The sequence below is a fragment of the Gracilinanus agilis genome, chromosome 3 (assembly GCF_016433145.1).
Source record: "Gracilinanus agilis isolate LMUSP501 chromosome 3, AgileGrace, whole genome shotgun sequence".
In the NCBI taxonomy this organism is placed as follows: domain Eukaryota; kingdom Metazoa; phylum Chordata; class Mammalia; order Didelphimorphia; family Didelphidae; genus Gracilinanus; species Gracilinanus agilis.
This window is the reverse complement of record NC_058132.1, coordinates 115,764,826-115,781,157: the sequence shown is the minus strand read 5'-3', so window position 1 is coordinate 115,781,157 and position 16,332 is coordinate 115,764,826. Positions and strand designations below refer to the sequence as shown.

The window sequence follows — 16,332 nt, the reverse complement described above, 5'->3', positions numbered from 1 at the left end:
CAATTATTGGTTAAAATTATTTTAATGCTATTCAATTTATAAAATATGAGTTGAATAATATTTATTTGGCAGCTGGGTAGCTCAGTGGAGTGAGAGTCAGGCCTAGAGACAGGAGGTCCTAGGTTCAAACCCGGCCTCAGCCACTTCCCAGCTGTGTTACCCTGGGCAAGTCACTTGACCCCCATTGCCCACCTTTACCAATCTTCCACCTATGAGACAATACACTGAAGTACAAGGGTTTAAAGAAAAAAATATTTATTTGAATGATAATTCTAGTAGTTTCATCATCTCTCCCTTTAGTTTAATAATACTAGAGGATCTTAATGTTCTCATCTTCCTTTACATTTTTCTTATTGAAAAATACCATGGAGAGAGGGCATCTTGGGAACTCTATGATTCTACTCAGTGTTGAATTTTTAGTGTTTTCCTATTACATACTTCTTTGACTGTTGAACATATATGTTAGGCTCTCATTTGAATGACTTCATACCAATGTCAGGCATTGTAGTTCACAAGACATGTTTATTCATGTTAACCTTTCAGATATAGCTAAATGAATACTCCCTTGAAAACAGTCATTTACCTTTTAGTCTAATGCATAAATGAATAGGTTAGAGGTTTTAAAATGAAAACTGAATTTGACTTTTGACATTATGATTAATTAAATTTTTACCCTGATAAAATTTATTAAATATAAGTGGATAAGAATATATAAATAGGATTGAGATAAAAGAGATTCAGTAATTCACAGTATTGTTTTTTTAAAAAACAACCCAAAGATTATTTGATTAATTTTATAGAATTAGAGAATTTTAGACCTAGAAGGGATTTATTTATTTATTTTAAAATATTATTTATTTGTTACTAATTACATGTTATAACAAATTTTCAACGTTTTCCTAAGTTATATAATCAAGCTTATTTCCCTCTCTACCTTTCCTGATATTCCTTCCTGGTGCTGACAGGGAATTCAATCTGGGTTATAGATGTATTATCATATAAAACATATTCCCATATTGTTCAATTTTGTAAGTGGATAATCTTATAAAACCACAAGCTCAAAACATAAACCCAAATAAACCATTGAAAAATTAAATGCTTTCATCTAAATTCTGGCTCTTAACAGATTTTTCTCTGGAGGTAGATAGCATTCTTTGTCATAAGTCCCTGAGAATTGTCCTGGATCGTTGTATCGCACAGTTGATTATTTCATAATATTATTGTTACTGTGTACAATGTTTTTTTCTGGTTCTGGTTATTTTGCTCTGCATCAGTTCATTTAGGTTTTTCTATCTATTTCTGAAATCATCTTGTTCATTATTCCTTAGAGCACAATAGTATTCCATTACCATCATATACCAGAATTTGTTTAGCCATTCCCCAATTGGTGGATATCCTTAGAAGTGATTTATAATTTATTGTTTTTTCTAAATCAAATATTTAGTTTTTGATTAAACATTTTTGATCAAGTATTATTTTTTCTTGTAAATTGAGTTTCAGAGTAGCCAATGTTTTGAATCTCAAGGAGGACATTAAGTTGTCAACTTTCATATCTAGATTATCCTCCCATGTCCTGAAGTAGCAGCTGGTTGTAATCACAGGATAAAAAGGCATTAAATTCTATTTTTTTGTTCAGCTTCAACCCTTATTTTGATTTTTACCTTAAATTTCCCATGCTAGTGACATCTAATAGCCCATTTATCTCAGTTCTTACTGTGCCCTAGACTTCCAATAAAAATTACTATCCTTTTGTTTTTCAGTAGCCCAATGTAGCTGGGTACCCGTTTATTCTCTCCAATTTTTACTGGACATGGGAACTTCTCCCTTTCCTCAACCTCTCTTTGTTGTATCTCAGTTTATCCCTAGATTCTCTCTCTTTGTCTCTCTCTCTATGACTCTGTCTCTCTGTATAAATATGTAATATATAATAAGATATATTCCATTCTAGTATATATTTACATATAAATCATATTTATGTCTATATGCAAATATACTTATGAATTTATGTATAAACGTGTATATATAGATATATATACTAGAATGGAAAGAATATTGTTGGTTATGGTCTATTTTGCCAGAAAGTACTATATTTGAAATAAGAAGGCTTAAGTCTGAATCTGCCTCCATCTGATATGTCTGTCTGATAGAAGATGAATCCCAAGTTCTCTGGGCTTCAATTTTCCTTGTTTGCAAAATGGTATGACTATATTCTCAAACTACTTCCCAAGATCACTGTGAGGGAAGGTCTCTTATAAAATGTAAATCACTCCATAAATGTAAGATTCTATTGACTTTTAAAATTTCATTGATATTTTTAAATTTAATCACCTTTATTATTTAAAAATATTATAATACAATTTTTAATAAGCCCAAGAATAAAAATTACTGAGCAAAAATCTTTTTGAATGATAGGAAATTAGAAAACACTTTGGCATAAATTAAAATTCAACTAATAGATCTATCACTTTAATTTCTGAATAAAAACCTTCTCCCTTCCCTCCCCATCCCCAGCAAGCTTTTCCATATCATAAACATTGAGTGAGAAAGGAGAAAAGAGCAATTTGATTAAGCTGACCAGCTTATAAACCAAATCTTACAATTTATGTACCTCTGTATTCAGTTCTCAAAAACTTTGTAAATGGGATATTTTTACTCGTGGCAAGCTAATACTACTGTACTCTTAAGGTATATGATCAAGAGCAGCATTGACTGAAATAGAAGTCAGGAGGCAAGGATTTTTAGTCCTGTGTCTGCCTCTAACTAGTTCTTTTGATGTTAGTTTTCTGTGGTATATGAGCTAAAGGTGCCTTCCTGCCCCTAAGTTCTATGAATGTATTTCTCTCTAAAGCTCATAGGTTCCCAGTATTCCTTTTCTAATGGCTCTTTGTTACCATTATGGAGGAACTGACCTAATAGTAGACATCCTTATGAATGTGAGACAACTAAAAGCCTCCCCAAAGCCTCAAGACAGAAATCATCATTGAGGTTCTGTTCACTTACCCAAGGATTTATTGAACACTTTCTATGTTCAAGATGCTGTACGAGGCTCAGACTCAAAGGTAAAAACAGCAAATGCCTATTAAAAAGGTTGGGTTTTTTTTTTGAGGGAAACATTCTGGAAACTTTAAAGTATTTAATTATTTCAGTTATTCTTTTCCCTTTGGGTTCAAAAGCTTCCCAGAATGTACTTTTACATAAAAAATCTGTTCACTTATCCTCTTAGGCAATGGCTCTAGACCTCTGGAAGCATCTTCTTGAAAGATAGGACATTTTGCTAATATCTCTGGGGTTCTAAAATATCTGCTCTTTTTATCCATTCACTTTCAGATCAATTTCTGTGTATTTTGGTTAAAAGTTTAACGAAGAGTATTTTCCCTTGTAAGATGAAGTCAAAATCAGGATACATTTTTCCCAAAAGAAAGGACTTAAAATTTTATTATTTTTCTCATCTTTTTACTTCTTTGCCAATCCATCTATTTCCCTTTTTAACTGATACTTTAAAAATTCATGCCACTTAAGAAGCATCTATTTGAAAATAAGAAAACTTTTTAGGTAGAAAGTGAAAAACACCAGCTGTAATATAATTATATACAGGTAGAACTTGAAAGAAAATGCAACTTATATTCAGGCTAGTCTGGTATTTTATCAAACTCTTGGCTAGTCTTAATGTCCTCTTCATGTGGGATTTCTGGATACTTGCCAAATTCCTAGATGCTATAATGTCTGTCTACATGATCTCTTGTCTCTTCAAGAAAATTTTGGGGTTGAGGTGACATTTGTTATTTCAGAATCTACCATTCCTCTGAGATGAAACTACATGGTGAATTTTCAATTTTGGCTTCATTACATTTTTATTCATCCAAAATTCCTTGGATGTCTATTCCTTGGATTGATTTATTCTTATTAGATCATGTTGTATGGTGATATTTTAATTGTCTTTGCTAGATGGCTTTGTAAAGGCAGAAACCAAAATGTGAAAGTATGTATTACTTATTTGTGAGTAGATATGTCTAAGAGATTGATTTTTTATTTGTCATTCTTGTGTTGTATATTAATGAAAAGATTTATATCAGGAGAACGTGTACTGAGACAATGCATGCATAATATTTTTTTCCATTAGAAAATGATATCTATTTTTGCAACATTTATTGTCATTGTGCTATACTGATCAGAATGAGTACATAACAGTATTTGAATGTAGGATCATTGATTTTGAGCTGGAAGGAACTGTAGGGGCCATCATATCAAATCCCATCTTAATATTGTTGAAGAAACCAAGGTCCAATGAAGGTAAGAGACTTGCCCAAGGTCAGATATATAGTTGGCTGAATTCCAATCCAGTGTGATATGATAGAAAGAGTGCTGGTTTTGGAGTCAGGTGAGATTTGAACCTGGATCCTCTAATCCCATAAATTGTATTTCCCTCCACTTTATTGTTCTACTGTATTAGAGAGCAAATATTTTAGGAGAGGCTTAATTTTATAATAATGTGCTTAACCCAGAGATTCTTTGAAATTCCAAAATAGAAAGTTATTGATTGACACAAAATTCCTGCTCTTAATGTAATCTTTTTGAGCCTCTGTTTCCTCATTTGTAAGATACGGATAACACTTTACAGAATTTTGCAAGCTTCAAATGTAAAGCACTATGTAAATGTCAATCATTCTTGCTATTTTTTTACATAATTCATTTATAACTCACAAACTCATATTACATTAGCATTTTCACACCTTCAAGATCATCTCTATGTAGTCAATTCTCAGAACTCTAACTCTGGCCCTGACTTCTCTTCTAACCCATAAACCTTCAGCTCTGACTGTCTATAGGACATTTTTATGTGTCCCATCAATACCTTGACCCTGAGAAATACAGAACACATTCCTTCATAAAAACTTTCTCTTCACTCTTTCTCCCTGTGGTTTCCCTAGTCATGCAATCTGTCATATTTGAAACCATGGAGTTATTTGTTACTATAACTATTATTATTAGCTTTTTAAATGATTATTTTACTATTTCCTTTCTCTCAATTCTCTTATCCATTTAATTACCAAGTACTACTGATTTTACTCTCACATGATGTCTTTTATTTAAACTTTAAAATTCATTTATTTATTTAATATAGAATATTCACACATAATTCATATTCTTTCCCATTCCTCCTCCCTCCCCACTCCTGTAGCCAATGAGCAATTCCACTGAGTTTTATATGTATCATTGGTCAAGTCCTGTTTCCATATTATTAATGTTTGCAACAGAGTGATTGTTTAGAGTCTACATCCCCAATCATGTCCCCATTGAACCATGTGATCAAGGAAATGTTTTTCTTCTATGTTTCTGCTTCCACAGTTCTTTCTCTGGGTGTGGATAGCGTTCTTTCTCATAAGTCCCTCAGAAATGTCCTGTATCATTGCATTTCTGCTAGTAGATCACAGTATGTCTTGCATCTGAACCTTCCTCCCTGTTTCCTTTGGCACCAGACTAGTAGAGGCTCAGATGAGTGCAAATGTTTCCTAACGGGTATTTTCACCTGATATCTTTCTGTTTTCTAATCCCTATTTTGTACTTTCACAGAATAATCTTCCATATTTTTAGATCTGTGACTACTCTAATATATTGTAAGTGAGTGAAATTCAGATTTTCTACTGTGGCATTCATGGCCTTTCACAATCTGAGATTGATTTCCTCGGAAATCTTCTACCATACCACTCCATCTAAATTATCATATATTGCTGTTCTATTATGTATTTTATCATTTGCATCAAAGTTATTTGTATAAATTCCAGAGAGTGTAAATTCTAGGAGTTCAAAGACTGCCTTCCTCAGAACCTGATGTAGCTCTAGATTTTATTGTTATTGTTCAGTTATGTCTGATTCTTTGTGATCCCATTTGTGGATTTTGGGGCAATGATAATAGGGTGATTTGCCATTTCCTTCTGCAGCTCATTTAATGGATGAGGAAACTGAGGTAAATAGGGATGAATGACTAGCTCAGGGACATATAGATAGTCAGTGTCTGAGGCCAGATTTGAATTCAGGAAGATAAGTCTTCTTGATTCTAAATCCAGTGCTCTATCTATTGAACCACTAACTGCTCATAGTTGCATATATACATAATGAGAATTCCAGAAAATTGTATTGAATTGCATATGAAATAGTTCATCAATTCGAATTTTCCTGAGTCTAGTAGGTAAGGCTTTAGTTGAATATTTAGGAAGAAGGGAGATAATTTAAAAAAATTCCTATCTTACGTTGTCTCCATTAATATTCTCCCAGGACAACATTTCTAGTTTCTTTTTCTGAACCACACATCTTGGAGGATAGGGGTGAGGGAAGTATAAAGGAAAAGATATGTTTCTCAATATGATATCCTTTGGGATTTTACCTCCTTTTTTGGAATTGCTGTCAGATGTACTTTGAGAGACAGTCTTGTTGTAATAAGTGCCTAACCTCCCTAGGGGGACTACTTTGATGAGTAAATAATAACTTAGCTTTATGAGTTCTGGTATCTTTACTAAATCAGTTATAATTTTATCAATTTAGAGCTAGACGGGAAGATATTAAGTTTCATTACTATATTTCATAACTTCAAGTTATAAAAAAACAAAGTAATTACAATTTTTATTTTTAATATTTAGTACTTCTGAAACAACTGCCTTAAGATTACTCAATATGTCAACCTACTTCCAATAGAACTACTTTTTTTTCTAATTTATTTCATTCAGAAGCAATTCACTTTGAGTCTTACTGAGAATATCGTTCAACTAATTTTGTAGAACATAATATATTTGAGAGACATAATGACATGTAGCTAGACAACCAGTCTCAGAGTGAAATAAACTTGAGTTTGAATCCTGCCTTTGACACAAATTGGCTTCTGTGCTATTCCAGACAAATTACATAAACTCTTATTTATGCAAAAATGGTGTCATAATGTCTCATAAGAGGATAGAAATGACCCTGTGTCCTCTAAACTTATTCCAATGGACTTCCTTTTTTTTTTTTTTTTTTTTTTTTTTTTGGTGTGTTTACCAAATTAGACGAGCTTCATATATACTTCTTCTAATGTACATGCAGTCAGTGTCTGCTAAATGGGAAGCAATATATCCAAATGTAAAAAAAAACACCTCCTTTCCAGAAAGTTGGTAATTACATGGGTGTCATCATACATACATAAAAGAATTGGGTATGGAGTCAGAAAGAAGACCTGAATTCAAATTCAGTCTGACATATAGTGACTGTGTGACCTTCCACATATCACATAATATCTCAGTGCACTCTCTCTCTCTCTCTCTCTGCCTCTCTCTCTCTCTCTCTGTCTCTCCCTTTCTCTGTGTTTCTGTCTCTGTATCTGCTTCTTTCTTTCTCTCTGTCTCTCTGTCTCTCATTCTTTCTGTCTCTTATTCTCTCTCTCTGTCTTTCTCTCTCTTTCTCTCTCTGTCTCTGTCTCTGCCTCTGTCTCTGCCTCTGTGTCTGTCTGTCTGTCTCTCTTCTTCTCTCCCTTTCTCTCTCCCCCTGGTCTCTCATTCTCTCTTTTACTCTCTATCTCTGTGTTTCTGTATCTGTCTCTGTGTCTGTCTGTCTGTCTGTCTGTCTGTCTCCATTTATGTAGGCAGCTAGGTGAGGTGCAGTGGATAAAACAAGGAGCCTGGAATCAGGAAGACCAGAACTCAAATATAGCCTCAGACACTTACTAGCTGGGTGACCCTGGGCAAACCACTTAACCCTATTTGCCTTAGTTTTCTCCCCTGTAAAATGAGCTGGAGAAGGAAATGGCAAATCACTCCAATGTCTTTGCCAAATAAACTTTGAATGGGGTCACAAAGGGTCAGACACTACAGAAGCAACTGAACAATAACTGCATATATACACACAAATATATAATACAATATGTAACGTATGCATACACATATATGTGTATATGTATGTGTGACATCATGACCCATGAACTCGACAAAATGAGAATGACCTTTAAGCTCTTGTGGCCACCTTTTATGGCAATGAGGCTAATAAAAAAGAAGCCAGAGGTGATAGGAATGACAAATCTTTTAGCATTTGTTTTTAACGCGTTGAAGGTCATAGAAAAAACAAAATCCTACAAGACAAGGAGGCACACTTCCATTTTATTGATGTCCTTCATGACCTTGAACTCGGGTTTTATCTTTGCTAATGGAGAAAATACTCACCCAAATGATGTCACAGATCCATCAAGAAACTGTCATTTTGCAATTAATCCCTAATGAATGTAAGCCGGGTTTAATCATAGCCGAGAGACCAGAGGCACACTTCTCAGGAAACTTACTGACTTACTTCATCAGGGAAATGAGATGTGCCTCGTGTGAACATTGCCATTTAAATGCCCATCTGTTTTCAGGAGGGAGGATAGATTGTTTTTCCCCTGGTTTCTCGGTTTATGAATATGAAATCCATGCTGCCATTTTTTAGTGGCTGACAGCTCACTTATAATGCCACCGAGAAGATATAGTCGCTGATTAGTAAGTGACTATAATGCTCTACTTGCCAGGGCATTCCCGCCTCCCCCCGTATATTTAACAAGCTCAGAGAAAATGCAGTGGAGGTGGGAAGGGGCTGAGGAATTTGCTGATTAATTCAAAGCCTAAAAATAAAAACCAAACAGATGTAGTATTTGATGGATCTAGTATGTTTGACTCGTTCACTTTTATGATGTGAAAATATATGTGTATGCATGCTTGTGTGTGAAATGAAGACAGATTAATATTTAATTGAATTTATTGGTAACAAATAAATGCTACATGTATAATTGGTCAGGCTTTATTTTCCTCATGATAATTGCATATACACTAATAGGAAATAGAGCTTTTAAGCATTTTCTTCAGCAACAAATCTTAACCAACATCAAAAACATTAACATCATGTTTTAGATATGTATGGGTTTAGGTCAATACTCAGTAAAATCCAAGTCAGTGTAAAGAAGAATTTCATATCCCCACTGTAATCATTTTTTTTTGGTTAAATCCTTACCTTCCATCTTAGAATTAATATCATGTATTGGTTCCAAGGCAGAAGAGTGGTAAAGGCTAGGCAAGAGGCATTAAGTGACTTGCCCAGGGTCACACAGCTGGGAAGTGTCTGAGGCCAGATTCGAACCTAAGACCTTCTGTCTCTAGGCCTGGCTCTCAATCCACTGAGCCACCCAGCTGCCCCCACCACTGTAAACATTAAAAGAATTAGGCACCTATTTGAAGGTAGCATGACAAAATGAAAAAGGGAAAAAAAAAACTTTTCTGCAGCTAGATGACTTGCAGGAAGACTCCTCTTCCTGAGTTCAAATCTGACCGTAGACACTTACTAGCTGTGGAACTTTGAGTAAGTCACTCAACCCTGTTTGCTTCCATTTCCTCATCTATAAAATGAGCCGGAGAAGGCAAACCATTGCAATATCTTTGCCAGGAAAATCCCAAATAGGGGGTCACAGAGTCAGACATAACTGAATAACAACAAAATGGCAATAGAGAGCTCATCCCTGAGTTGAGACGAAGTCTGTACTGTGTGAACCTCAACAAGTCACAAAACCTCTCAATATTCCCAAGAAAAATTTAGCAGAAAATTATAAATTAAAAAACAGTTGTTGAAATGCATGATTCTAAGGCAAAGTTTCCTAATCTTTTTTATGTTTCATGGACTTCTTTGGCAATCTAGGTTAAGGCCTTTATATCCTGCCTCAGAATATATTTTTAAAAATTCATAATTGTAGAAAATAATAATTTTTAGTTGGAAGTTAGTGAAATAACAATATATTTTTCCAACCAAGTTCACAGACATCTTGACATGTAACCTTCAATCCCTTGGGGGGTCTGTGGACCTCAGATAAGAACCGATGGTCTAAGGCAGTGATGGGCAAACTATAGCCCGCGGGCCAGATGTGGCCCCCTGAAATGTTCTATCTGGCCTTGACATTATTCCTAATCTGATGAATACAATGAGTAGGATACAATACAATGAAACTTAAAAAGAGTTGCCTTAGAAACAGACTGACAGATGAGCATTTCCTTTCCTTTGGCCCCTCTTTAAAAAGTTTGCCCATCACTGGTCTAAGGAGTTTCTTTACCTGGAGTACGCCATACAAATTAAGTTGCAGGTCTCATCCCAAAAAGGAATAAGCATTTACTGCGTAACAGGTGTGGTGCTAAGTACTTTACAAATATTATTTCATTTTATCTACAGAACAAGAAGATAGGTGCCATTATCCCCATTTTACAGTTAGGGAAACTGAGGCAGCCACCGATTAAGTGACATTTCCAAGATCATACACCTAATAAGTATCTGAGGCCATATTTAAACTCAGGTCTTCCTGAACCCAGACCCAACATTCTGTAAAAAACAGACATCACCACCATACCACAGCCACCACCACCACCGCCCCTTTTAACAACCTCCTCCTCTACAACTCTATAGGTTAAGCTCATTACAAATTGAATCAAATAGATATAGTTTTCATTTAAGGCTCGGAGCATGACAGACAATCAAGGTGCTGACTAAGCTTTTGAGGACAGAGCAATGGGGAAAAAAGTCACACAGTTATCCAAATTAACTTGCAAATAAAGTGTTTTTATTTTGTACCTTCAAGGAGTGTTTGTATAGATGGGACAAGTGATTAACAAGAGAGAGACTCAAAGAAGTTAGAAAACTGGGCCAAACCTCAGACAACCATGGATCAAAGAAAAAGCAACCATTAAACAAGCCAAGCATCAAAGCCACAAATCCTAGAGACTAGACTAGAAAATGCCCAAGTGGGGAAGCAATAGGTCTGAAGCCACATTTATGTGTGTGCATGTACATACTTGCACATACATACTGGGGGAAGTACATGTAGGACCTCTCCACAGATGTCAGGGAAAAGCAAACAACAAAGTTAAAGACACAGGAGGAAAGTGCTTCCCCTCATGATAATTGGCTTCATGTATACCAGATACATTTTATTATGGCATTATCTGGAACCTCTAAGTTCTTCAGCATCCCTTCCCTTTGCCCCCTTAACTCAAGACATTGAAAGTGTGAGTTCAGACAGTAATTGCTTCTAAAAGAAAAGCAGATTTAAGTTGGGATTAATTGTCCCTTTCTTCTTGTAGTTTTTTCCAAGTACTAAGAGAAGGGGTAGGATTTCTGAACTGAGTGAATGACAGGAGGAAGAATGCTGCTAGTTAAGTCAAACCTTCTAGGAATGCAGATGAGGAGAGACTTGAAGATGGAAATGAGATAAAGGGAAACTTGGAGGTAATTGCCTGGCAGAACTGGAAGGATTGCTTAGGAAGAGATGAAGATAAGTAAGAATGCATGAATGCTCTAGAAATGTTTTATTAATGTGTTTTAATACTATAATCATTCACCTCTATGCTTCTTTCCATTGTTCCCTCTCCTGCAGGATAAAAAGAATGTGGGGAAAGAGCAGGAAGGGAGAGAGTAAACAAAGTATCCTAAAACACTGACTTTAACTAAAGTATAAGTATCATCCTTCACCATTAGAGGCCATTATCTCTTCAGGGGAATGAGAAAATTGTATTCTAATGGTAGTTCTCTCGAACCAATAATTCATCTATAAATTGGATCGGGTTTTTATTGTCCTTTGACAATGTCTTTACTTATTTCATTACATTCATTATGAGTTTTGTTCTCTTTTTGCTTTCTTAGCTTTGGTTTGACTCATGAGTCTCCCTATTTATTGCTGACTTCCTTTTATTATTTGTTATAATTCACTAATATTCTGATACATTCTAATACTATCATTTATTCATCTGTTGCCCTGTCAGTGGGCATTAGTCTCCAGTTTTCTGATTTGTTTTTACTTCTACAGAAAGTGCAATTATTTCTATTTCAAGGATATATATGACCTTTCTTTCTGTCACTGACCACCTTGGATTATGCTACTTGGTGAGATCTTGGATATGAACTTTATAGCAACTTTTCTTACCTGATTCCAAATTGTTTTCCAGAATGGTTGGAAATGTTCACAAGTCCCCCCGAACTATATTAGAGTGACTCTCCATAGAAATTCCAACATTTTTAATTTTTATCAGTGGAAGGGATTCATTATCAGGGTTCAATTAGATGGTCACTAAAGTCTTTTGCAACTTTGAAAAGCTATAATTCCATTTTCTTCACCAATTTGATTTATGAGAGATGCCCTGGTAAAGAAACTAGAAATGGAGTTGGGGTAGGAAATGGGAATTCAATGTATAGTATAGGAATGGACTATTGAAATATTACTCTCAACCAGATATTTTTATCGGCAATAATTAATATTTAAAAGTCAGATTTCACTGGTTAATTATAGAAAAATAGAGTGATGTTCCATCCTACAAGAAGCTGATTAAGTATGGCACCAATCTCTTTCATAAGATCATAGATCTAGATTCAGTCAACTAGCATATATTAAACATTTACTATGTGCCCAGTACTGTGCTATGTGTTAGGATACAAAGAAAGGTAAATGTCATTCTGATCTCAAGTAGTTTACAGCCTAATAGGAGAAATAATATGCAACCAACAAAATACAAACAAGATTTATTCAGTTATATTTGACATAGTCTCAGAGGGAGGGCATGAAAAAAAATCCTCCTAGGTTGTCTAGTTCAAACCCCTTGCCCCCATTTCACAGATGAAGAGATTGAGGCTTAGGCAGGTTAAATGATTATCTACATTTATATTCATAAGTTTCAAAGGTAGAGTTTGAATTCAGATCTTTTGATTCTAGAACTAATACTCTCTTTCGAATGTACTCTGCTGCCTTCTTAGACCTTGGATTTCGTTGATGGCCTATTGGTCTCTCCTTCCCAACATCTTAACGCTTTGTGTCGGCAGCATTTTGATGCTGCCTTTTTCTTTAGTGATTTGTAAACATGTCTTTTCTTCCTTACTACATAATAATGATGTTCTTGAAGGTAAGAACTATGTCTTTTACATTCCTATAATAATTACTTACCTCCATCCCTTCCTTATAATAAGACTTCAGTAAACATTTAATAAATCTTTTTAAAAGTAGTTATATTCCTTTCTGTTTATAGATTTGAGATTTAGGCTGCCAGTTGTTGCCCATAGTTACAGAGGTATGTCAGAGACAGAATTTGTACCTAAGCCTCTGGAATCCAAATTAAATGCTTTTTTAGGTCTCGATTCCAAGTTTAGTGCTTTATCTATACCTCTTGGCCTCTGAAAATACAGATTAGGGTAGGAATAAAAGTAAAGGATGCTGTCTAAATCACTGCAGGAAGACAAAGGACATTTTCTGATCTATGTATAGCTTACACATAAAACAGAATCCTGGCTGAGCTGTGTAAGAAGTATCATTTTCTCCTTGACACTACTTAGGATTTTATCTTCTACTTTTGGTTGCCGACCATGCCTCTACATTCTTCATTACCTTTAATCTGACCCCTCCACCCCCATCTTGTCTCCCTGTTTTACCTTACTTTTTTTTATATATTTTTTTAAACCCTTAACTTCTGTGTATTAGTTCCTTGGTGGAAGATTGGTAAGGGCAGGCAATGGGGGTCAAGTGACTTGCCCAGGGTCACACAGCTGGGAAGTGTCTGAGGCCAGATTTGAACCTAGGACCTCTCGTCTCTAGGCCTGACTCTCAATCCACTGAGCTACCCAGCTGCCCCTTTACCTTACTTTTAACAGCAGGCAACAGGGACAAGGAGAGAGAAGGGTCATTTTTTGGTGAGGAAAGGGATTGAATGGGAGAAGGGAAAAGTTTTTCTATTCAGGCAACTGAAATTTGTTGATATCATTTAATATTTTCAAACTCATTTTTGGCTTCATTTGGGTGTTTCTTGATGAAGACACTGGAGTGCTCTTCCCTTCTCCAGCTCATTTTACACATAAGGAACTAGGGCAAACAGGGTTCAGGACTTGCTCATTGAACTCAGGAAGATGAGTCTTTCTGACTTCAGGTCCAGTACTCTATCCATTGTGCCACCTGGTTTACTGAAATTTGCCTCTGTACAATTTACCGCTGTTTTGGGGACTAGTAGAACAGGTCTAAGTCCTCTTCCTGGTGGCAATTCTTTAAATATCTGAACATGGTGATTATGTCCTTCCTAAGCACTTCCAACCTGGGGTTCTGACAAAGGAACCTTTCTTTCCCATCCATTAAGGAAGGAAAGAATAATAGTTTTGGCCCCAGGCTAGAGTGGAAGCAAGAGGCACTTAGTAATGTGAATAGGTAACTTTACGGATGGACATAATTTAGCACATTCCTTTATAGCTTGTTCTCTGAAGTTTTCTTATACCATTGAGAATGATCTGTTCTCTTGAAAATGTTTACTTCTCTGGAATAGAATAAAGACCTACTAGGATATCAGGGTAGTGGATTTAGAGGTGCAATGGACCTTACAACTGTCTTATTTTGCTCTAAAAAGACAAGATGTCTTTCCCTAGATGACAGTAAATCCTGGATTCAAATTTAGGTCTTATCTATAGCACACATTTGTTAAATGGCACCAGACTATTCATTTTTCTCATCTCTGCTGTCTCAGAGTTACCATATATTTTTTTCCCTCCCTCTTAATTGGACTTAGCTCAGTAGCCCAGATGAAGAGTCAAGAAGACCTATGTGCAAATATGGCCGTAGACAAATATTGTCTGCCTTATTTCCTGCCTTTATTTACTCTGCCAAATATTTCTGTCTGCCTTGCTTCCCTCAACTATAAAATGGGATAGTAATAGCACCTACTCCCAGAGTTGTCAGAATCAGATGAGATATCATTGATTAAGTGCTTAGTTTAACATCTGGCACACGGTTGACAATAAACACTTGTTCTCTTCCTTTCCCTTTTACTGACAATTTTTTCCGAAGGTTAGTCTATAATCACTAACTTCCTGCTCACCTACTAATTTCTTAAAGTCATCAAATCAAAGATTTAGACCTGGAAGGAGCCTTATTAATGAAGTACAATAGGGAGCTCTGTGGATGCAGTGATAAGATCTTTCGAGGAGAAAATTTTGATTTTATAGATGGCCACATTGAACGATGATTCAAAAGTGAGAAAATCAGTCAAGGAACATTTTTCTTATGTTTAGAGGTCATTCTGGCCTGAATTTCATCTGAGAGTAACCATTAAAAAATTTAAAACAACTAACAGTAGAATCTAAGTATTGGAAATCTTTAAACGCCTTTTGTTGCTTGACATATGTGTTTGGATCACCTATGATTTTAGTGTGCAGTTAATACTATATCTATGCACTATAATTTAGTTAAAACATTGGTTCCCAATAATAGAGTTTTCACATTCTGTGATAGTCTTTTTTGCGTTGCTGACACATCTTGCACAACTTCATTTTTATGTGCCAGATCTTCTAAATGAAGTTTCTTCGTTTCTGTCTCCGTTTAGTTTATAAAGAATAAATTGCATTATAGTGGGTTCCAAGTGATTGTCTACATTCTTTCTTAGGCAGTAATTATTTGCATCAACTGCTGTACCAAGCTGTGCCCTCTTGCCTGAGGAACGGAAAACTTTTTAGCCTGTGAAGATTTTTGTTGCAATGAAATCTAACCTGCATATAATTTTTATTTGGATTATTTTGTGAGCCACTCTGAAAATGTCTCTTGTTATAACATTCAACCAGTAGGGAATAGTAAATTCTACTCTACTAACTAGATTTCACCAAGGAATAAAATATAAGTAAAAAATTAAGCTATTCCTATATGTTGCTTTGGTAAAAATAGATTTTTAAATTTGGGAGGTGGCCAGAAAACAATAATAGCAATATCTAAGCCCAAACAATTAATGATTTTCTTTCTTTGAAACTTCAGTTTTTGCAGATGTAAAATTCCAAATTTAAAGGGCATGCTAGGTACTGGGTTTTTTGTTTGTTTATTTTTTTTGTTCCAAGGAGAGAGCATAAAAATGTGACTGCTCTGGTTTCAATTTCAAATTCTCATGTCTCTTCTAAATATGGGCAATGTGGAACCACTTGCCCATGTTGAAACAACAATGAAGTAATTCCCCATGACATTTGTTTTTAAAATTATTCCCAAACTGCCACTGTCATATTTTTAATTTTGATATGTCTTAGGCTCTCTGATTTCAAGAAAACACAAAGATACAGAGACACAGTATGGTATAAGCCGAGGAAAGAGCTTGGGACTCAGAGAAAATAGGGGCTGGGCAGCTATGTAGGAGCACTCTCCTGAGGTCTTTGCACCTGTTTCCTTATCTGAAAAATGAGGGTTTATCCTCAATAATCTCTAACATCAGCAACAACATTACATGATTCAATGATGGCATTCTGGCACAGAATGCCAGATGATGTCCTTAAATGTTTTTTGTTATATGGTGACTAGAAAAAGAA

The 16,332-nt window shown here is 35.3% G+C and overlaps 1 protein-coding gene across 2 annotated transcripts in view; it reads left to right on the top strand.

Moving 5' to 3' along the window:
- The window catches only part of NOX4 (NADPH oxidase 4), a 238,008-nt gene that overhangs the window by 129,018 nt on the left and 92,658 nt on the right, over positions 1-16,332 (top strand). The gene's annotated exons all lie outside the window — the stretch shown is intronic.